The 23,212-nt window shown below is 43.6% G+C and overlaps 1 protein-coding gene across 7 annotated transcripts in view; it reads right to left on the reverse strand.

Moving 5' to 3' along the window:
* Positions 1 to 23,212, reverse strand: part of Ubx (ultrabithorax) — a 150,910-nt gene that overhangs the window by 49,391 nt on the left and 78,307 nt on the right. The window lies entirely within an intron of this gene.

Here is a 23,212-nt window from a genome sequence, read left to right on the forward strand (position 1 = left end):
GACCCTCTTTACTCCTGCTGAATCTTATCAATCATCCACACACTCTTTGAAGATTTGCACCGCATTTAAAGAATACTTCTTTATCTTGAGGGAGGACGAGAAAGAAGAGGCTAATAGAATCGATAATACGAGTTCTCTTCAACTAAACAGTACCTACTTTTATCTGAAAGCAGTATGTTATGTGTACCTTAGGGCACACAAGAACTTTCTTATAAAAATCTCATCTCAGACAAACCTTGAAACTAACAGTATTAGCAGACAGGCAAGTTTATTTAAGCTGGATGAATATCTCCTTTCCTTTCACTTTGTTGAACACCGGAATAGGTAACTACCTACTGTACCAAATACGGACGAGTACCTTTTCCCTCGACACAATATCCAACCGCTTAATTCTCCAATAATCTTGAGCTAACTTCCTTCTGGCAATCAATGCGCCGATAAAGCAGCTGACCAGCAACGAAAGAAACCCTCTGTTGTCGGAAATGGATCGAGCTATTTCACACGGTGAAACAACGAACAGGAAATCGTCGCGATCGAACTAGAATCGAATGACCGGTGCGGCATGAAATAGCACGAATCGAAGGAATATCGAACGTTATCCGGGTATGTTGGCTCGAGAGAGGCTCCCACGGATAAAAGGGGATCGTTATTCCGCGCGGTTCCAAGCGTATGTTTTAGCCTATCGAGGTAAACTCGCGTCGTTACGCGGCGCAATCGCGATCAGGCGAAACGGTGTAGGATACGAAAAGGGGAAGGCCGGCAGAAGTTACGCGACGCGGACAAGAATGTCGCCGGCAGCAAGCAGGATATACCATAAGAAGAACGAATGGAGCATTCGAGAATAAGATATCGGCTTTACGTGCAGCCACTTTTGAATAAGCGTGGCTGGTGTGTCGCGCCACGAGCAAGGTGGCGACTTTGCTCCCACGCGCGAAACACCACAACGGCTTCCATCGGGTAGAACGATACGTGAACAAAGCAGTTTACCCTGGCTATAAGATTCCCATAATACTGGACAGTATTGCTTGTCCCTGTGATTACGCGAGCTTGTTCCACCGTTTCTGGCGTAATACGGTGTATTCGTATGTCGTCAGCCCGAATATTTGTAACTACAGGTGGCTTAGTAAAACGGCATTTGCATTGGCCAACTTTGGATTGGTCGAGCGAGTCGATCAATCAAAATTACCAATGTAAACAAAATTTTAATCAAACTGTATAAGGTCATTGCAAATTTCACTTCTTTTAAATATTCGCAAGTATCGAAGCGATACAAAATTCTACAGCGAACAAATTGCCCCGAAATTTGCAAAACACATTATAAAACAACCACCGCTATCAGTAACCGCATCGCTCTAATAACTCCCTGTACACGATGGGCGTGGATACGAGGCGGACATCGGTCCAAGATTATTGAGATCCCTGTGAAATGAGAGCGAACGGCGTCTGACGGCACCATTTTTGCATATTCCTGAAAATCACGCCTGCACTGAATAATATGGTAGACGGTCCTTTATAATTTACTGTGTTTTCCCTTGTCCCCCTTCCGTTATTTATTTCCTTACGGCCTTTCATTATAAAAATGCTTTTGATTAATCTCCTTTTGGAATTCATTTTAACAACGTTTTCGAAAACATGTTTGAAAAATTAAAATTAATGAAGTCGATAGATTCAGAGATTTAAATTACTATTACACTAAAGCAATTGTAACATAGGAAATATACTACTTATGGAATGACCTGATATTAAAGTCAATTGGACGACAACGATCAACACGTTGGGCACAAGAACGATTAACTCGACTGAAAATTAGTATTCCGTCTGAATAGACATGGGGAATGTTGACGAAATCATGCGAAGGTCGTCCATAGCTCACGTCCTCATTCGTCAATCAACGAATCGCAAGACTAACTAAGTATTCCATGGAATGGTGTGCGAGGCAAGAGAGAAAGAAAGAGAGGAACACAGCTCATTTAAATGTACAGCATTATTTGCTGCGTTGCGTTGAATGATATCCTAAAGGTCGAGTGCGATTCCAGCTCGTCTCGTCACCGAATACTGATCCAAAACAGGATACCTTTGAAAATACCAGTACCATTATCATTGCCCGTTGCCTTTTTTAAATTTAACAAAAAGTGTTGAATCGACTAAATATTTCAATTAAAGTATGATAAGCTTACAGCATTAATATGGAAATGGATATGCAGGTACCCGGTTATTACCACAAGAGTTAAAAACGACGATCAAGAACTTAAAGCAACCACAACGACGCGATTGCATGAGCATGAAGTTTAATTAACGTGTATATGCCCACATATTGAATCGGAGACGCTTGATTCGTCCAGACACTGATTCGTCTCTTGCGACCAGACGACAGCATCCAGCCGAGTAAGGCAGGCAGCAACAACACAACAGAGACAAGGTGGCTCTTCCACGACCAGCCAGCTGCTACTCGCTGTAACTGTAATAATTATGCAAAGACCGAACGAACGCAACGGTGCATCGCGAGCGAGTAAGCGAGCCGAGCAAAGGGAAGAAGAAAGAGGAGGACGTTCCAAGGTATGGAGTGCAAAAGGAGCAACTCGAAGCAAGATGGTGGAGGAGATGGCATGCAAAAGAGGCTTCGTAGGTAAGCGAACCGAGCCGGTTGTAAGGCGACACCTCGCGGCTCCATATATCTTTCTCTTTCTTTTCTTCCCCTGATCTCTCTTCCCCCTCGAGCAGTCGACGCCACCACGGTCTCCTTCTTCCTTCTTGTTGTTCTCCTCCGTCGAAGATTTCCACCTCTCTTACTCCCTTCTCCTCTATCTGTCCTTCTCTGTCTTCTTCTCATGCTGCCATTTTGAGGGAAGAAAATTAACCGGACGTATGGGGACGTCAAGCTTTTCCGCATCTTCTTACGAATTTCTTTTCAACCGGATCTACTTTGTTTCGAGAACGAGAAGAAAGATCCGCGAGCAGAGTTTTCGTCTCTCAGGTGGTCTCTCGAGAACACACGCCAGTCACAGAAACAAACTTAATGGATTCGAAAAACGCTTCTAGCACGAATTCGGAATTTTAATGGAGATTCAAAACGATTCATTCCATGTTACTTTCATGGATCGTGTCCGTTTAGTTTCTTCTGGGGTTTGGACTCGTCGTTTCATCCGTACTTAGGGTAGCTTTAGGGTAGAAACGTTGCCCTAACGTTGACCACTTAAGGCAACTGTCAAATATGTTGAATCTCAAAAGAGGTGAAATCTCTTGATCAAGAATCTCTAGTGCTGTTCGGAGCGACTCATTCTATCCACTGAGTCGATGAACCTAACCAGCCTGTACATCATACAAATTCTATAGTCCCCTGGAGTCAATGCAAATACCCAGGGGTTTATAAGTGGCCGTCCAAAAACAAGAAAGAATCACTGGCCAAAGAAGACGAGCGGAAAGACGAAAAAGGATGGTCCAGCCAAAGAGGTTGAGGAGGGTAGAGAGAAGAAGGTAGACACAGGGAGGAAGGTGGCGGAGTTTGATACAGGTGGGTAACCCCGCGACACCCTCTAACGAAACGGATCGTCTGTCTTACTTACATCGGCTCGCATCTATAAACTCACGCGGTTGGTACACGCATACGAAGGCCAGCATGCGTGTATATCCCCCATTGGACGTGCAAGGGGGACGCGGTTACCAGCGGGCAACCGACCCACCAACCACCCATATATCTGCGTCCTAAAAGGAATTCCAGAATATATTTTACATATGCTTTATTGCCGCCTTATTTCCAACTCTATGGGCACGGACTTCGAGCTGAGACCACGGACAGAGAGAAAAGGACAACAAGATGAGACAGAGAGAGAGAGAGGGAGCAGTGCACGAGCGCACTTTGTGCCTCACAAAGGACGATGTGGCTTGCCATATCACGTCTGTTTTTCTTCGCGTTTTCGTGCATCCACCGACGCTGTAACGATTATCCCTTCCGACTGTCCGACGTAAGCAAACTTTGACACCAGTGTTCTTTTTCAAACGAACCGATGCACGCGAAAAAACGAGCTGATGCCAGACGATTTTCGAGGTGAAGTCCAGCAGAAGAATAGCGTGTACACCAGTGGGACGTATTGCGTAAACTCGTGGAAGGTGATAATTTTCGAAAGGGTATAGCCGTATCGATAGATCATCCAGCGAACCGCAGAGGGCAGGCAAAAGCTGACTAGGTTCTCGGTAGCTCGTCGTAGACTTATAACAGGGTAGAGAAGCATAAATGTATAATGCATACCCCTGCACGACTGCATTCCGCAGTAATGACTTAACTTGTACCGGTTAACGAGTACCGGGCTAGATGATTCGATAATTTGCAAGCAGGACAACGTGGACCGCCATCTTTGTCGTTCGTGCCTTTCAGCGGTGAATCGCCATTGCAAATCACTCGCGCTCAGTGTCTCGTTGATTACATCGTTGCACGATTCGCACGTGTTGTATCATTTAACGTTTTTTACTCTCTCTCGAATAAATCTCATTCTTGCTCTTCCTTGTAAAACGACCAATGACAGTACTAGTCCTTTGATGATCGAATTAGAGTCAAAGACATTTATAAGATTAACTTTTTGTAGATTGATTTCCTGGTAAATAATAATAGGGACAGAAAGTTGAAAATTAGGGTCGTAATCGTCAGTTTCGTACCCTGATAATGACTTAATTTATGTGAATTTGGAGAAAAGGGACCAGCGCAGTGTTATAGTTAATGTTAGGTACTTTATGGATATACGGGTCATATATATTTTTACAATAAAAATACATGTAAATAGCGTAAAAACGAGTTCGTTTTAAAATAAAATATAGCGAAGAGTACCATAATTAAGTTACATATATTGACGGACTTTCAATTACTACGAGGTTAAATTAGACTTCGTTCATAAAGTAATTGAAGTCTTAAACTGATTTAATTGCATCAAACTGCACCATGAACGCCCGAAAACTGTCAATAATGGGACCGATATAATTTGTGAAGAAATACGGATTACGAAACTGCCTGTACTCGGTCCGAGGAGGGGAGTCTGGCATGGAGCACAGTTCTTTGGGTAGTCCCAAGTTCGACGGGCCCCGGCGGGGCTTCCCCCACGCACAGCGAGTCCAGAAGGTAGTCAAAGTGGGGAGAGCCGGTTTCCACGACCAAGACGCCATCACGCTGAATAGCAAGAAACTATGATTACTGAGCCAGCCCTTGGAACTCGAGGTGGATGCGCGCGTGTCTTCGCAACGTCCACCACCGTTCAATTACCGTTCAGTTTACCTGGTTAACCAACCACAACTGAAATTTTCGGCTTCATAAATTGCGGATTCTGTCCTTATCCTGTGCGCCAGGTAATAGTGGGAATAAGAGGTGGAGCGAAACGATGGCGCGGAGGAGGTTCACCAAGCTCTGATCGCAATGCATGAAAATGTATGCAAAATTCGGACGAAGAAAGCTCTAAGGCATTTGAATAAATTAATAAACAGCTTATTCTGGCTGAGATCTTTGGTTTACAGAGAAGACTTGAAAATTGCACCTTGTTAGAGAGGATAGAGGCTCGTTCTGCACGATTCAACCGCTTAAGCGTTGGATGCTTGATGAATTTTACATGTCCACGATATTGCAAACGCAATATGAATTATTAAACACAGGAACGTACTATCTTGCCATCTAATTTGTTAACTCATTGTCATGAATTAGAATTTTGATTCTTTGTAATACATTATTATAAATGTAGTAACCATTACAGGATTTTATCAGCAGCCTACAGATCAATAAAAAATAAATAGAGTTCAACTCCTCAGAAGCAGGTGAACAGGAACCTAATCCACTCAAAATACTGAGTCCCGAGTTCCTTCTTCACCTTTCCTTACATCCCCTGCAAATGCCATTAATAATCAAGGCGAAACGACGAAGAATCGCGGGGAAAAAGGAATCATCTCCATTATTCAACGTGCTCTGGTTGTAGTTTTAGGTGCTCGTGCGAGTCGCGAGCGTAAAGGAAGGAGGCGTGATCATTTGGTCGTGCGAAAATAATAATGAACTCGCATAAATCAGTAAACTTCCAGAGAAGTGGTCTTTTCTTCCTCTCTCCTTCTCTCTTAGGCTACTCCATTCACGATATCCCGCCAGCGTATCGTGGCTATACATATGCGAGCCGCACGCCAAAAACGTTCCTCGGCCGGCAACTTTCTGGCGCGTTCGAAAATCCTGGGAATCCTGGATCGAGTCACCACCGATTAGTCTTTGCAACGTGTTGTCTCTATCCTCGTTTTCCCAGATTTTCGTGAACGATCGAGAAAAAGAAAGTCAGTTCCAAGCTAGTCACGCGATTGCTCTTTTTTTCGGCAAATAGAACGGCCCCGCTTTCGCTTAGTCCAAGCTGGCTTTTCGGGGATCTCAACGTCTAGACGGCAAGCTAGAATGGAACTGGATAACCTTTGGGATTTTTCAACGCTGATTTATTGCTGCACAGCGATCTACGATCTACGACATGTTCTATGCAAATCGAGAGAATCAGGAGGCAAGAGGAAAGCCGTATGAAAACGAAACTTTTAATTTAACGAGGTGTAATACCATGAAAATCAGTAGTTTCTTCACCACCAAAGGTATCATGGACACTTTTAATCTTCTCGACAAAAGAATATGAATTGGGTAGGCTAGGTCTTCCTCTGATCGGTCGAGAACCAATTTAACCCAGCTCATCAGACTTGATACAAGGGTAGTAAAATTGTCGACGGATCGTTTGGCGAAAATTGTCGCTCTTACATTTCTTGAAACGAAAGGAAGACGCGGATAAGGGGATTGGTCGTGTTCGGATGGTTACGTAGTTACAGGTTGGTCAGACTCGCGGTTAAGATGAACGAGGCGGCGCGGCACGAGATCTTATCCGGTCGCAGCAGCGGCCACTGAATCATCCGCTTTGAATAGGGCTTCGCTTCACTCCCTATATTATACCTATAGGTACTAACCTTCTACCTATGCCCGCGTTCACGATACGATATAACGTCTCTGGACGCGAGAGAAACGAAGGTACGAATAGTAACAGTAAGAGAAGGACAAGAGAGTCGCGAGCGAGATCGGGCTAGCCGTACTCTGAGCCTCCGTATAAATGCGTTATACAGCAGAAACCTTGGTTGCGCATTAAATTACCAACCACGACACTGTCACACCGTTATAACACGGGGCTCGTAGCCAGCCACCTTGCAACTCACAAGTCGCCCTCCTCTACCTGGCCCCATGACTTACAAGTAGGCGATAGCGCTTCGCTACCACAGTCTTAATCAGCATAAATCATAACGACAATACGCTACTGACCGCCTTCGAATCAGACACCATCGGTGGGAAAACAGGGTGCCCGATCACCACCCCCTTAACGATCGTTTTAGTTTCCATCGATTTCGCGATAGCGTGCGATTGGAAAGATAGGGTTTAGTGAAGAAGTTAGAATGCAATGAATTAATTTCTTGTGATCTTGAAGCAATGTTTAAAAAGAAGTGATACCTTTTATCGCTCTCGCGTCCTCGAAAATTGAATGAGGTAAATTGCTTTTCGATGATCGTAGTCGACCTTCGACGTTGAAGATTATTACTCGTGAAGGGCAGTTTGTTAAAAAATCTGATTGATCGTAAGTTATTGAGAAACCACAAACGGAAGAGTACTGTGTTCAACGAAAGGTTGCAATTTCGAATTTAACCAAGAAACAGGATTCCATACTGGCGGCGGTTTAAAGCAAAGATGGGGAACAGGTAGAGGTTGAGGGACGAGACGGCTATTTGCAATGTTCAGATTTCACGCGTAATGACTACGAGCGTTTGGTATGGTGCATGTAAGCCCTAAGGGGTTGCACGCGCGAAATCAAGCACAAGAATAATGCGTGAAAATTTCAGTGTTCAAAAGGAAAAGTTGAAACGCGGCAGTCTTACGTATATATGTACCATAAGTTCGGTGTTAATCCCGCCGCGGCCATGTTGAGATTCTATAAGGATCACGTGCCTCGGTATTATATGTAATTCGGAAGGATTCCTACTCATTTTTGAATTTATCTCTAAGAACTTTTAATCAAGTCTGAATTCTCTCGTAGACGCGTCTTTGGCAAAGTTGAGCAGGTTCCTCGGGGTTAAAGCAGTAATTTATGACGGTCGTTCGACGACGTCAACGGTATCGTTTTACGCCTGAAAGAGGAATGTTTACTGAAACAGCAGTCTGAGCATGAACGGGAAACGTTAAAGTGTCAATTCTGGAAAGCAATTTATCATGGGAATACTTGAACACTTTTGAACATTTGTTTTCACTACTTTGTTGCTGTATAAGTTGATCACACGTGAAGACTCTTTGAGAAGGTTAAACAAAAAGAAATCTTATTACGAGAAGTTTGAACTATAAGGTGGAAAGAGATTTCCATATCCTAATGATTTGATTGCTCACTGTGTCACATTAAAACTGTCATTGTATGTCATTACCTATGTGGCATAAAAGTGGAAAGGATTAAAAGATATAAGTAATTACAGGATACATATCGTTAATCCACACACCGTTACTCTTACAACGTTTTACCCAAGATTAGATCAAAGCAACAGCCTGTAGAAAATCATTAATATTGATCAAGTAGATGATTGATAACTTCATTAACATGTTGCACGCGCAGATTCAATTAACCGGTCGTAACATTCTCTCGGCGTACGAAATAATTTACAATTGCTACCGCTTCTTCTTTTTTCCTCGTTCAAGCCGGAGTCAATTAGCGATAACCTTTCCCTGTCGACGCGGCCAATTTCTAAAACGCCTAAGCCTAGACTGGTTTACGCGAGCGCTAATTAATCGCCTCGAATTATCATTTTTCCGCGTCGACGTTTCCAGAGATCTGCAAACCGACGCAGCTCGAAACGTCGCCGGAGAATCGTTTGCATTTTCACCGGGAAACATCGTAAATCCGACGGCACGACTTAACGACGTCGGGACGCCGAGAGCCGACTACGCTATTGCGAAATATTTTTCTTCTTTCCTCCCTTTCATCAGTTTTCTTTACTTTGTCAGAAAAAATGTCAGCATCTGTTCTTCGTTCCTGTATAACTTGACGACTAGACGAAGACAGGACAATGCTTTGGCTTTACTAGCAAGCTTTCGCAACCCGCTCGACGCTTGAAGCGGCCTCAGAACCCAAGACCCGACGTGAAGGGATCCGCGTACCGGTAATTGTAAACATTGGATTAATGCAAATGCGCGCTTAAAAGCTTAATTGCTTTGATAAAGTATGGCGGTGCATTAAATTCAAATGCATGTAAATTAATTCAAATTTATGAGAAATAGGTGGACGCGGAGCACTTACAGGAAAAGAGGGAAAATAAAAATTAGTCCCCGCGGGGCTGGCCCCCGCGAACGAGAGCCTTCTCGTTTTTTCCCCATTTCATTCTATCCCTCACCTACTCTTCTCTTTTACCTCATCGTTCTTTATCCACGTCCTTCACCTATCCTTCTCGATCTCCTCCCTTTACTCTTCGATTGCTGCTGTCCTTCTTTCATCTCGCATCTTTCTCTCTCGCTCTCTCCGGTGGAGCTCGCGCAGCCAGCATTCCCTCTTTTTCACGAACGCGCCATGTTGCAAGCCAGATTGGCCACTATGCAGGTTTAGCCAATAAATTACGACTTCGACTCTCGCGTTCGATACACGTCGAATTTTAACGCACCGGATCGTTGCCACTCTGATTAACGATGTCAAAATCAACTACGCACGTTTTTCTGGAAAATTTGAAGACTGCGGATGCTGCATTGAACGGTGTACTTGTTGAAAAAAGAATCTAGGAAAAGTTAGGTACCTACGACATCGAACACAACGCTCAAATTCAAAAATGTATTAATTTTCCCCAAAATTCACATCCATTCCCTTACTGTAAATAATCCGTAGGAGGGAAAGATAAACAAGAAGTGTATTTCAAACACACGAGAAATCCAGACTTATTGAGCAACCAGGTGAAAATGATGGAATTGGAAGAGTGGAGAAGGGAAAACCTCCGGAAAAGCCAGTCACAATAGGAAAATCTTTTGCATGTTGGCCGCCACTTCGAGCCTCTGATAGATGCGCGAGTTCCATAACGGCGATAATGGTCGGTGGCCCATCAATTTCAAACTCCGGCTTGATTAGATAGGCGCGTTTTATTGCGGCAAAAACTCAACTCTCGTCCCGTCGAAAACCGACCCGAACCCAAACCCCGTCTACTCACCCCCCTGTACGTAGTACACTACCCCTGGCCACCATGGCGACTTTATCGTAAATAAAATGGAATCGCGAAATACGAGTGAAAGCGAGGTGATATTTGCCGGTGCAAACACTCTCCGCGGGGGTCGTATAAAACCAAGCGGAAGTATTGTTCTGTCTATGAAACCGGCCGATTGACGACAGTCAAGTGTGTCCTGCTCGAAATTCGTTTTCCTACTGCAGTTGCGAAAAAGACACCGCAAATCCACCCCCGATAAAACCAGAATAAACACGTTAAATCGGAGGATATCGGGAGTCGAGGGTGAATCGCGGGTTAGATGAAAATCTATATTTCAGGTCGGAGCTGCAAATCGCGATAAATAAATAGATTCGAATGCTCAAGGGAAAAATGGAATGAAAATGAATCGAGGATGAGGAACGTATTTGTTCATAAATGTAGGTAATATAAAAAAAATTAATTAGTAACAGATCGTCAAAAATTATTTTCACGTTGATTTTGGTAATGAAATTGATTTAACTTCCTATCTACATGTCTACCCCAATAAAATTTCTTTTGGAGATAGTACGATTAAGTATTATCGAGACACCGATATTCGCACCAGATCCATGAACGGGACACAACCAGTACCTCGTATACTGGACGCAGATTACCCATTCACGTAGCTAATAACCGCGTTCAATTTTATTAACGTACTACTAAGATCAACTTAATTCGTGCTGCTGGTCGAGCACGTCAATAAAATCGCTGGTATCTTAATGCATTAAGATTACGCGTGAAAGGCAGTATGCACTCGCTGCAGCGTCTCGGATAGGGGAGCAAGACACAGTACGGAATACTGCCGGCAACTCCTACCTTTCGTCATCGATCGCGTAATTTGTAAAATCGAGTAATTTGCCCTGGAACTGTGCGTTTATCTTTCATTCAAACACCAGTCACATTCAATTTCTATTTTTGAAACGGATTAATGATTAACTTCCTTTCAAAGTTCTTATGTTAAAACTCTAACACGATCTCTCGTACAAAGAAACTTTATTCAAGGAGATCTTGGATGCAAGTAGTTTACTGCATAACTACACTACACATAATTATATTGTAATTGCAGGGTATTACTAACTCAAAAGTAACATTGTAACATTCTCAATGATTCTTAATCACCTATATAAACAATTTTGGTTCACCATCGTCATGCCTCATTGCAATCTGGCAATTTTTCATTCGATGCACTCTATTGAACACTTCACTTTTTAGAGGAAACCTCATTCAAATTCATCTACAAAAGATTGTAACGCGCGTCGAGAATTTCAGTGACAAAAAGAACATCATCGTAAGGGAGGAAGATGGAGGATGTAACAGGATCTCCCAAGGACGATCGATGCATTTATAGATTGATAATAGTTACATGCACGTGCTACTAGCGCATAAAGGTCGACAGACAGGTAGTCATTAGGCCGCCCAACGCCCAATACATTAAGTCGTTATGAAGATATCATTAGCCTTTTCTCACCAACGGTGAGCCCTCTAAACACGTCCAGCCTCGCTAGAATAATAGCTGCTACAGGTTATCTTCGAAGCAAACAAGGTGTTTTTACTTTTGATCTTATCTTTTGAAATCGTCCATTTGACGAGTTTTCCTAGCAACCAATCGCCATTATCGTTAAAATGAACTTCATTATGTATGATTTACGTAACAATATTGCACAACGAACAACAAAGTGTACACATGAAACACGAAATATCATCCTAGTCGTTGATCGTAAAAATCCCTGGCGGAAGGGGCTGCTATTAACTACTTCTATTCATAGGATGACGCTTTTTGCTCGTGCGTCTAATGGCCGCCGCCTCGTATGCAGTAGCACCCCGAGAATTACCGGTGTATTTTTCAAAAAATCTTGGTAAACAGGCTAATAATTTTCCGTACACGGACGGTGAAATGGCTCTACCGAGGAAGGAAGCTAATAAAGAAAAAGTTTAACGTTGATTCCGCCCATTAGGGTACGTTTTCACGTGAATCGCTTTTATCGTTGTAAAAACTAGAAATCCCGTTGTCATGACACTAGTTTTCGTGTTGCCACTTCAATCTTGCAACATTCTAAAAAATGCCACAATATCGTGACAGCAATATTCATGTCCACTAGGCGTCACGTGAAAACGTACCCTACTCTCTATTTTCCAGAGCTACGTCCACGACCTCCCCATTCTCCTCGACCCTCCGCCATCCCCCATGGCCAGGCGACCAGTTTCGTATCAGCAATATCGTCGCGAAATCCCCTGGTAAGGCGCGAGGCGAGCAGCCCCTTCTTCATAGCAATTACTCCCAACCCATTCACCCCCGCCATCTTCTTCTTTCCCCCTTCTTCTATCCCCGTTTCGTCTCCGAGTGTACGCGTACTGCCTAACTAAAAGTCCTTCTCGCAAATTGCCGGTTATTACGGACGTTACGTTTATCGATGCGGCGTGGTTTGCGTTTACTTCAGACCCGCCATTTCTTTCCCTTCCTCTTCGCGTATGCCGGTCTCGAAGATTACCCCTCAGCGAACCCTCTTTTTCGACATACCTCTCGGCTTCTTTTTTACCTCAGCCAGACTCTTCGTAGCTCTTTGATTCGCTTCGCGCGAGTCTTCATCGTTGCTTGCAAGAGCCTTGGCTAACACAGGTAGCTATTATGTCAGGAGAGAATCGAAAACGTACCTTGTTTCACTAGAATTATGAGATCACGATTTTCTAGGATTGTTCGTGTTCTTCCGGCGAATATTTTTAGCGGCGAAACTACGGTGGCGAATTGTTCGCTTAAAGAGAATTGTGTTTACAGTCGGTTGAAGATTTACGATCGAGTAATTGGTGAGTAGAGGTTCAACGATAGGTTTGTGGTAATTTTAACCTTGTTTGTAGAACATTAAAATGGCTGCACAAATTCAATCTTTCTTCTTTTCAGATTTATCGATGAAGCTGCCCTCTGAGTGGAACATTTCAGATTAACGAAAAAACTAAAGGAAGAGTGTTATTCTAAAAACAATACGTAGATCAATCCTAGAACATAATTTAATATAAATAAAATAATTTTCAAATTATCCCATGAAAATTTCTATTGCATGCTTGCGTCGCACAGCTATTGAAACACCTTTTCCACGTATCCAATCATTTAAACTTTCTTAGCAATTATCTCCGTGTTCGCCCTTAAGTAAAAAGATAATCATACACCTGATGCTGAAACTAGCGACTTGTTCACCAAACTTCAACCACCATATAACACTCGCGTTTATCTCGTTTTGTGTCGCTAAGAAACGACAGCCTGTCGGCTTCGAGTTGCTAGTGTCTTATTTTCTTTCGTTCTTGATGCAAAAAATATGATCGAACCTTGTCGATGCTCCCATGGGTATGTCTCGGGTTGAAACGATCAGTAGGATAGACGGTTAGCTGGCTAGAGGACTAGCTAAACAGAGGACGAAGAGAACAGAAGAGAACTGAAGAAGAAGAGGAGGAAGATGAAGAGGAAGAGGGATCACTGGCGAGCCACAGGCAAGACGAGAACGTGAACGGATCAAAGAGCAAGAAAGAGGGATGATGAGAGAGGTAAAAGGATCCTGAAGAAACGACCACGAAGTTGAGAGGAGAAGAAGGGTGTACAAGGGGGGTGGGGAGTGAAAGAGTGAAGCGTGTACGAAGAAGAAATGGGTGGAAGGCCGAGGGGATCAAGAGCAGAGGGGGATATCAAGAGCGGACCTCCCAAGTTGCGGTGAGATGGCGGATCATCATCGTCGCATCAAACCGTGAGCCGAATATCTTCGATGCTTCGTTATTAAGCATACTATCGTATACTGCACGTGTATGCCGATCTCGTGTTCGCGTTAAGAAATTACCGATTGGAATATCGAAAATGCCTACTTGCGTACCGATCGACTTTTATACGCAATTTGCCGAGCCACACTTTATTTCCTTTTTTCTCCTTCTTCTTTTTGGAACGTTTTCGCCTTGGACAAGTAAGAGATCGCTCGATACCAAGAATCGATCGCGTATATAATTAGTTGGCAAAAAGAAACCGTTTCGATGTCGATCCACTCTTACGCGCCGCGGAGAATATTTTGTACGCTCTGTACTCTTTTCCTCTCTACGAACAATATTCTTACAAATTTTTATTGAGCATAAATGCTTACGTTAGGCAGCATTTCAAATCAACTTTAAGGATCACAGTTGGAAGTTAAATCATGAACTTACTAAATTCAGTACCAACTGCCAGTACCCGCCGAAGTAATGATGCTTTACAAAAAATGCTCACATCCCATGAATTTAAATACATAAATAAATGAATAAATTCCCACAGAAAGTTTATCCAAACCGTTCGTAAATCATTTGAAAAAGTAACCACTGGCAATTTGTACGAGGAAAGACTGTTGGCTCGCGATAAAGTCGCCTAACGATCACCGCAAACCGCGAGACGACTCCACTGGACAAAAGCCAACGAACGAAAAAGCAATGAGGAATGAGCCGGTATAATAGCATTCGGCAGAGCTACGAGCAGCGAAAGAAAAACAGGAACAGTGAACGAAATAACGAGAGAAATCATTCGGAACCATTTCGTTTAATAAAGCTGTTCATAAGTAATTCCCAGGCAAAGCTTCGGGCCTCACCAACCAAGTTGCTCGACTCCTGACGATATTGGACCAACAGATATTAATTTCGGGGATGTACGAGAGACATTTAAAGGCCTGAGGGGGATTCTGATCCCTAGGCGTGTAAGGGGAAGATAAGGCAACGTGTACCCGGCCTGTAATCAATGGCTGGCAAACGAAGTTATAACACGGATGACAAACAAACGTGGCCTGGGTTGCGTTGGTTCAAGCACTTTCGTCCAGAACCTGGCTAGGGACCATAAAATGCAGCTAATTTGCTGTTTCGATTGTAAGTGAAATTTAGAAATACTAGTTACATTGAATTTTACAACTGCAATCCGGAAATTCCGATAACAAAAAGGATCTCGTTACATTTTCTATAGTTCATAAGAGAAATCCCTTGATTCTGGAAGTCAAATGGTCAAAATTTTCACAAAAGGACAATCGTCCATCATCTATGGGCTCAATTCGCGGGTAGAAACGAAGGAAAGGAGGGAAAACGAGAGAAAAGATATATGTGAAACACGCGTAGCGTGCACATGGCGAGAGTACAGTGCGCGTATTGCGAACTCACTATGCTTTACGAGTTTTTCGAGTAAATTGGCAAATTGTAAGCCGATGGGGAAGTAATCAGGGGAATTGTTACGGATGTGGGAGGAGGTTGTTACTGAACCGCCACTACAAGAGTAACCTGATATTCGACCATTCGTTTCTCGATCGCGGCTCGCCCTTTTTTGTAACGGTAACATGGGGTTCCTAAGGGTGGAACCATTATGGACATCCACCCAGAATCCCCATGGAACCTGTTTTTCCAATGGAGTCGCCATTCGACATCTGCCCTTCATTTAAGAGAGGAAACCTCGCTTTCCCTCAAACGGACATCACAGTTGGAACATATAATCTTCCCGGTTTTTTCCTTCAAACCGATGTAATTCGTTAATTAAATCTAGACGGTAAAAGTAACATCAACAAAATGTATACCTTCAAAATTAACTCATTGCCTTTTAATGTCTCGAAAAATTATAACTTAGGACGAAAGAGAACTAAAAGCTAAAATTCAGTGACTGAAAATTGTTAAATTTTGCAATTTATTTTTCCACAGGATTTGCAAGGTCCGGAACGCAAACGTAAAGATCCGATTCGTTATGTACGGGTTCCGGTGTATAAAACCGGTACGATACCAATACCCCCTCATGCCGTGCACCTTATGAATAAGCAATAGCCAGTTTCATTGTGTTCTCATCTTTTATTCTTCAATGTTATTCCTGTCGTGACCGACCATTCTATTCCCCTGGTGTTATCCCAAAGTCGAATCGCGTTTGCCCTTCCGGCACATCGAGATACACTTGCCAGTCAATATTAATGTCTTTATTAGCAATCGTGTATCTGTTGTTGGCGTCTCGAATCCTGAGAGCGTGGGAGGATGTGACCGCGTGGAATCTCGAATAAAATAAACAGACGAAAGGAAGAAGTAGAATGAAAAAAAAAAAGAAAAGTTAGCCAGAATTGTTAGAGTATTCGACATGGAAACTGTACTTTTATACTTCGACAAATTTTCTTCCCTTTCTTCTTTTACATGCGTGAGGATTCTGCATGTGTGCTCTACACACGTACAGACGACAGCTTCTTAAGGGTAATATCTCTCTGTACCTTGAATAGTTCTCTAACTTTTCAGACGCACGTAAAACGAATGATTCTCTATAAAAAGGAATTCACCGTGAAATATACGAATGTCGAGTTTGGAGGGTAATTCGTGCTCCTTTACAAGCGGGGATGATCAAATCCCTCGAAATGGACATTTCTTTTAACAGTAAACGGTTAAAACTAACGTACGACTCTTCTCTGCTGTATCGAATAGATATTAGATAGGTAAAAAATTGAATATCCTCCTTTAAAATATAAAAATTCTAAAAAGGATGACGAATCAATCAAATCAAATCATTGGTTAATATTGCATTGTTCTTCCTGAAGAGTTTCAAGATTTCCCGCAATTGGTATAATGCAAAGGGACACGGGGAAGCGTATAAATAGGCAAACGTTTCATGTATGATCATTTCGCAGCCATTAACACGGCGAAAAGTTGCTTTCAGTCCCTGGAAAGCAAGGGAGCAGCAAGCACGAAGCCTTTAAGCCGTGGTACGGCAAGTTTCCCCACTGATCCTCAGTGCGAGGTGAGTTTAAGCCCGGGGATTCCGGAGTTACTGCCATCATGGCACACCATGCACCACCGCCCATAGATATAAGTATAGTCTCTCCTAGCGGTAACACCGTCGACTGTACTCGTACAGACTGTGTCTACCGTTCTCTATTTCCAACTACCCCTCTCTATTCCTCCTCCAAAACCCACCCCCGTGTTTTCAACCCCCTCTCTCTCCGTAGGCGGCTTCATCCCTTCTTCTCTAACCACGATACCCTCTCTACCTCGCTGCCGCCACCGTTTTCATTGTACCCTCTCTCGTCGTTGAATCATGCAACCGCGATCTAGTGCATCCCTATCGCAACAATGATCGTTCTCCGGGCTATGGTAGCCTGATATTTATGGTGGTGCCTGGACGATGTTGAAGGAGTTAAATTGCTGATAATAAATGCGAATCTAAGAAATGACATCCAATCTAAAGGGCTACACCTGCAATCACCTCCTGCGAACCTACATATGGTTATCCAATGTTTGAGATTTCAATTGTAGGAGAGAAAATATAGGTACGACTGACCTCAATGAACAACACAATCTTTCATCATGGTGGTAAACTTTTCCTAATGAATAGAAAGGTGCAATGGTCTAACCCTTAAGTACTACGGTAGTGATATTTTTACGAGAATTAGTCCATCAAAGATTTGACAAATTGAAATAAATTATTCCTTATGATAGGAAAATGATAAATTATTGTGAAAGAAAGGGTGGACGACGTTACAATATTGTTACCGCATTCCATCGCGACGGGGGAAATCGGATGATCAACGTAGAGAAAAGGGCTGCTATTATCGCGGTCAAACGAGGTCACTCCAATTACAAAAGGCATCGTTAGGGTTTTATAACCCAGTCTGATCCACCCATGCTGTTGGATAAGCGGGGTTTTTGACCTCCGCTTCGGTCGATACAACTGCATTGTATTGGCACGACGCGAATCGAAAGACGAATTCGAAAGACGTTCAAGAAGACCGAATTCAAGTTACGTGATTTAATCTCTTTTGTCATGATACTACCATGACGTTTCAGCATATTTCTTTTCTCTTAAAAAATGTATTTATTGAAGATACAAATATAGGAACAAAATGCAAAATTTGTATTATTCCGAAAAAAGTGTGCAAATCAGAGGACATACGACATCGTCTTAAGCCATTGATACACTATCACGAAGCAAAACGATAATCGAAGATACATGTACCGCAATCACGTTTCAAAATTTATCGACGATGCTATGCGAAACGGCGATCGATTAAGGAATCGAGGCGTTCATTCGTTCCTTTCTCAGCATAGGAACGCATGCGCCCCTATTAACGTTATCCCGAAACGCCCGGGGGATGGGGGCAAACGGCAAATAATCTGATTACATTTGCATAAAACCGTGCACAGCAAATACGGTGTTGATACGTGAGAGCCAGAGGTCCACGAGGAAAAAAAGATAATTCAGGCGGCAGCCACCTAGCTCAGGGTGTCTGTTGAAAGGAGAACGAGGACGATGCTGTATGTTCCAAGAAACAAATAAAAAAAGGTAAATGAAAAAAGAGGAAGAGGTGGCGCGTCGCGACGCCTAAAGCTCGACTTCTTGGCTCGTTCTTCCAGCATTGAAGAAGAAGAAGAGTAAGAAAACAAAGACGACCATTGTTGCAACGAATTTTCAACAGTGGCGGCATCTTAAGCTTCATGCAAGGCAAATCAACCCCCTTACTACCCTCAAACTACCCTATTCCCGGATTGTGCTAGCAGACCCTTTTACTTATATTTAAATTCCAAGATGGAAAGGTCGCGCGCACGACAACGGGACAAATGAAGAGGCTCTTTCTAAACTAGAGGGAAGTGAAGCCGCGTTTCTGTAAGGCGAGAGCACGAGCAGACCTGCAAATAACCAAAATGGCCGGCTAATCCAAATGGAATCAGGATACACTTAAACGAATTGCACCGTTCGTATAAATCATTGGAAACTGCGGGATTGATTTGCATATCCGGCGAGGCGTTACGCCACCGTACCATACCCTGTTCCTGCGGTAACAGAGAGGGCGCGAACACAGGGAAGGGGTCTAAAGTCAGGCAAGAGCATTTTCGAGATTGGCTATATTTCAAAGGGAACCGAAACACACTGGCCGCGTTTGATCGAATCAACACGAGTTTGAAAAGAGACAGCAGTGGAGTAATTATTAAAAAAGCAAATATATTAAGAAATCAAGTATGAAAAATTCTAAAACTCATCTCTGACGGTAGAAAGCACACATCCTTCAAGGTACCATTCGAAGTTCATCGTGACTAAAGGCAGCACGTGGGTCTAGAATAGAAATTTATACGGTTGATCGCGACGCTGGCCTAATTATGTTAATCGCCGTCGAATTTCCGGCAGGTGAATTTATCCTGGTAAGCTTTTGCTACTGTGCACACGCGAGAAACGGCTAGTCGAAACGGTAATTAGAATGAAATCAAATTGCAGCGTGGAAAGGTTGAGAGAGCGAGAGAGAAAAGGAGAGAGAGAAATGGGAATCCTGTTGGGCGATGCCGTGATATGTGGACCAATAAACTGACGTCGAGTCTAATGGTCCGAGCGTCCGGAAGATCGATGCTGCTATCGGATTACCGACGACAACGAATGCGTGGCCCACGTTTCCCGAAAGAAAACGGTAATTCGCGAAGTACGAGACGATCATTTCGCGCCTGATAAGATGTCACATTGTGTACATTGTTATTTTAAATCCAAAGGTGGAACTAGTAGAAAAGTGGCAAAATTTATACAACTGGAATTTTTCAAAAAAGAATACTTAAATGTTTTCAGGACGTTCGAATGCAGAAAGTTGGCCGACTTAGGGGATGATCTTGGAAAAATCTTCAAGAGTTCGTAGACAGGAGCGAGAATGAAAAGCATAAGAGAAACGGAAACGTACTTACATTCGTGCTCTCTCCCATAAATAGGATCCTTTTGTACGACGTTTTTTGTCCCTCGTCCGTTTCACGAATTCCCGTGCCGGCACGGGAGCGAGAAACGCGTATCGAAAATACGGGTGAAAGTTGCGAAACAATGCAAGGAACGTCGTAGTCTGTAAGAAGAAAGAACGAGGGGAGTGTAGAATGGAGAAAAAAACTATGCGGAACAAAGGAGAAAGCTAGTCATAGAGTTTGCTGGCCGAAAAAATGTGGTGTCAAGACTCCCGGTGAACCCTGACGACAAACCAGGTATTTACCGTACTCTCTGGAATGCCTTTGAACGAATGAAGCTGTTATCGAACTGTGCAATTGCACGAAGGAACGACTAACGTGCGATTTCAGTAACGGTCTGGTAGTCAATTTGCTCAGGCAACTATCCTTTCAGAGAATTGGATCTCTCCCTCTTTTTTTGTACAAAACCAAACTATTAATTAACAATTTTCAAGCTGCAAACGAGATTAAAACAATTATGAACGTTAAACAAGTAAAATATCATGCAATTGGTATAAACTCTCCTAAACGATCAAAGTGTCAAGAAATATCAAAAAGGAAGCCAGCGAAACTGAGATATTAAAATATTAGAGCTGACTAGAAGCTACGGTCTTGAGCATGGTCAGGGTAGCGGGACGGAACGGGATGGAAAGCGCTGTACATCATAGAAGCCCGAGGGTCATTCACGAGCGGGTAGAAAGCAAGCACTCTGGCCTCGGGATTTCATTATATCGCAAGAGTCGCGTCGTACCGCCATTATTCACGCGCCTCCGAGTTGCGTGGGCCCACAGCCGAGCGCAAGAGCTACTGTCACGGCCGTGCTGAATTATAAGGGCGTTGTGACTCGCAACTGTTAATGCTCGTTAATCGTGAACCCTCTGGGAAGAAGGCTTAAGACGCGCGAGACGACGCGACGTACCGATGTGAGTCATACGCAACGAAGTCATTCGCGAAACATTTAGCACGCGCGAACTGACTAGACTTAAACTGATGAGGCACAAACCGGCTAAATGCGGAATGACTAGACCTAAACCAATGAAACGCGAACTGACGAGATGAAAACAAGCTAAATGCATACCAATTAAGCACAAACCGACTAGATGTGAATGGAGAAAACGTAATCGGTCTTCAAATGATAGGGATACTTCAAGGAAAGCCAAGAATTTTTGTCGCGTTGATTGAAGGCGAATCAGAGGCATTTTTTCCCTGACAAGCATAAGCACCAAGGAGACGCGATCATAATAACGACGAGGATAGAATATAGATTGAACATTGATGCGGGAATGGAAGTAAAATGAAGCCTGAAAGTTTAAACGGCGGTCGATGCGCAGAAAACAATCATTGATAATGCGCAGTCAACATTCACGGGCAATTATTTACTCGTTCGACGCGTATTCTACAATCTACGTAAAACGCAGTAATTACATACCTTCCTGTAGTTACATGTAGAATATAATAATACATCGACATCGGAACGATGAAAGCTTTTTCTGCTATGCTCGTTTGAGCGGTAACCGCCGAAGCAGGAGCGATCAACATCACTTGGCGTATCGCAAACGACGCCCAACACAACCTTGTAGTCAACGATTGGTGCAGACCGCTTATTTGTAGAATTATGGGGGTTGCGGTTAACCGATCGCAATCGTATAAATGCGACGCTTATTTCTTATCACGCGAAGAACATATTTATATTGTGGACTCTGTGTGCGGGCGCAGGCCGACTCTGTTCACAGATATACGTGTATGTACGTCTCGAACCGGTAAAAGAATCGGGATGCGTTTGACGAACGGAGGGAAATAAATAATCGTGGTGGAGCAGCGACAGAAGCAGAAGCAACCGGACCCTTCGAAACAGGCGGACGGACGTTCTTTCTGAACGAAACCCAATTAAGAAATGTTTTGTCCGGCTAGCGGGTAGGTAGTCGGTACTGAAGTAAGAAGAAGAAGAGAATTAAGAGGAGAAGGATCGAAGTAGAAGCCAGAAAGAAGAATCGAATAAGAGCACGAAAAGGAAAGAACGAAGAAGGGCAGGAACGATCGAATATCGCAGCACGAGTCCAAAGGGGATCGAAACCTCGATCGGGGATCGGAGGTAGATATCCTCCTCGAGAGAGAATACGCCAAAGGGTCCAGGTCTTTCGCATAGGCGGTAGAACGGCAGCTGTTTGAGTCGAGCAAATTAGTAGCCGGCACGTGATTGGTCTGTTACCGCCCCGTCTATATTGCAATAACCACCGAAGAGGCCACGCCGCAATACTTCGAGCGTGAAAACCCGACCAACGCGTTTCGTTTCTGTACCCCCTCGTGCGTGTGCGTCCACCTTTGTCTCTTTCTTCGCTTTGAACGCTTTCTTCTCTATCCAGGATCCCTCCAACCCTCCTCGCTCCTCTCTGCTCCCACCAACAACCCCCGAAACGGTGTTCGTGTATATTACCTCTCCGAACCTTTTCGAAACCCTTCCGCGCCCAGCTTGCAATTTACTCGCGATATCTTTATGCCGAAATTTATGAGCAGATAATCATCGGAAGGATGTTCCGGCATTTTTCGGCCAAATTATTATTATTTATATTGCGATACCCCGCGGACAGAGATCGAACGTTCCGCTCGGCATTAATTAACTCGGGATACGCGGCGATATGCCCGAGGAAAATGTCTTTATTACTATCAACTGGAATGCTTGGGTTAAGCTGTTTGCGAACACCGCAACTGCGTGTTTGCAAGCTTGTAAAAATTCTTCGGGTAAAAGGGGTCAAAAAAGTCTAAGTGGCTGATGGTACGCCAATACGAACACGCGTTAACGACACGCGATAGTCTGATAAGCAGGTGCAAGATATAGTCCCAGCCGTGAGGATGGTTAATTAAGCCGGGTGCATTTCGGCAGAATACTCGACCATTAAAGCAAACTTTGTCGGATCTTCGATTCCGCACAAGGGAGAAACAGGGCAAATTACAGCGGAACGAAGAAGCTATTTGACGCTAGCCGGACGCAATTAAATCACAGCTATGCCTTACGCCGTTCGCCCACTATCCCAGCCGAGCTGACTCTCTTCATTTTGTTCGTTCTCTCTTCACGGACGACTCTTTCTCTCGTTCGAAGAGCACTCGTGTACGTGTACCTTCCTCCCTGGCCTTCCCACCACTTGTATCCGTTATATCCCTTCGCCTTAGTGGTACGCGCGATGCTTCCCGGAATTGAAGGAAAATAAAACTCAGAGGAGAATACAACACGAAGAAGGAAAAGGAGTAAGAAAGAAGAAGAGACTGCTGGTGAGAATGGTGGACGAAGAAA

This window comes from Osmia lignaria, chromosome 14 (assembly GCF_051020975.1).
Source record: "Osmia lignaria lignaria isolate PbOS001 chromosome 14, iyOsmLign1, whole genome shotgun sequence".
In the NCBI taxonomy this organism is placed as follows: domain Eukaryota; kingdom Metazoa; phylum Arthropoda; class Insecta; order Hymenoptera; family Megachilidae; genus Osmia; species Osmia lignaria.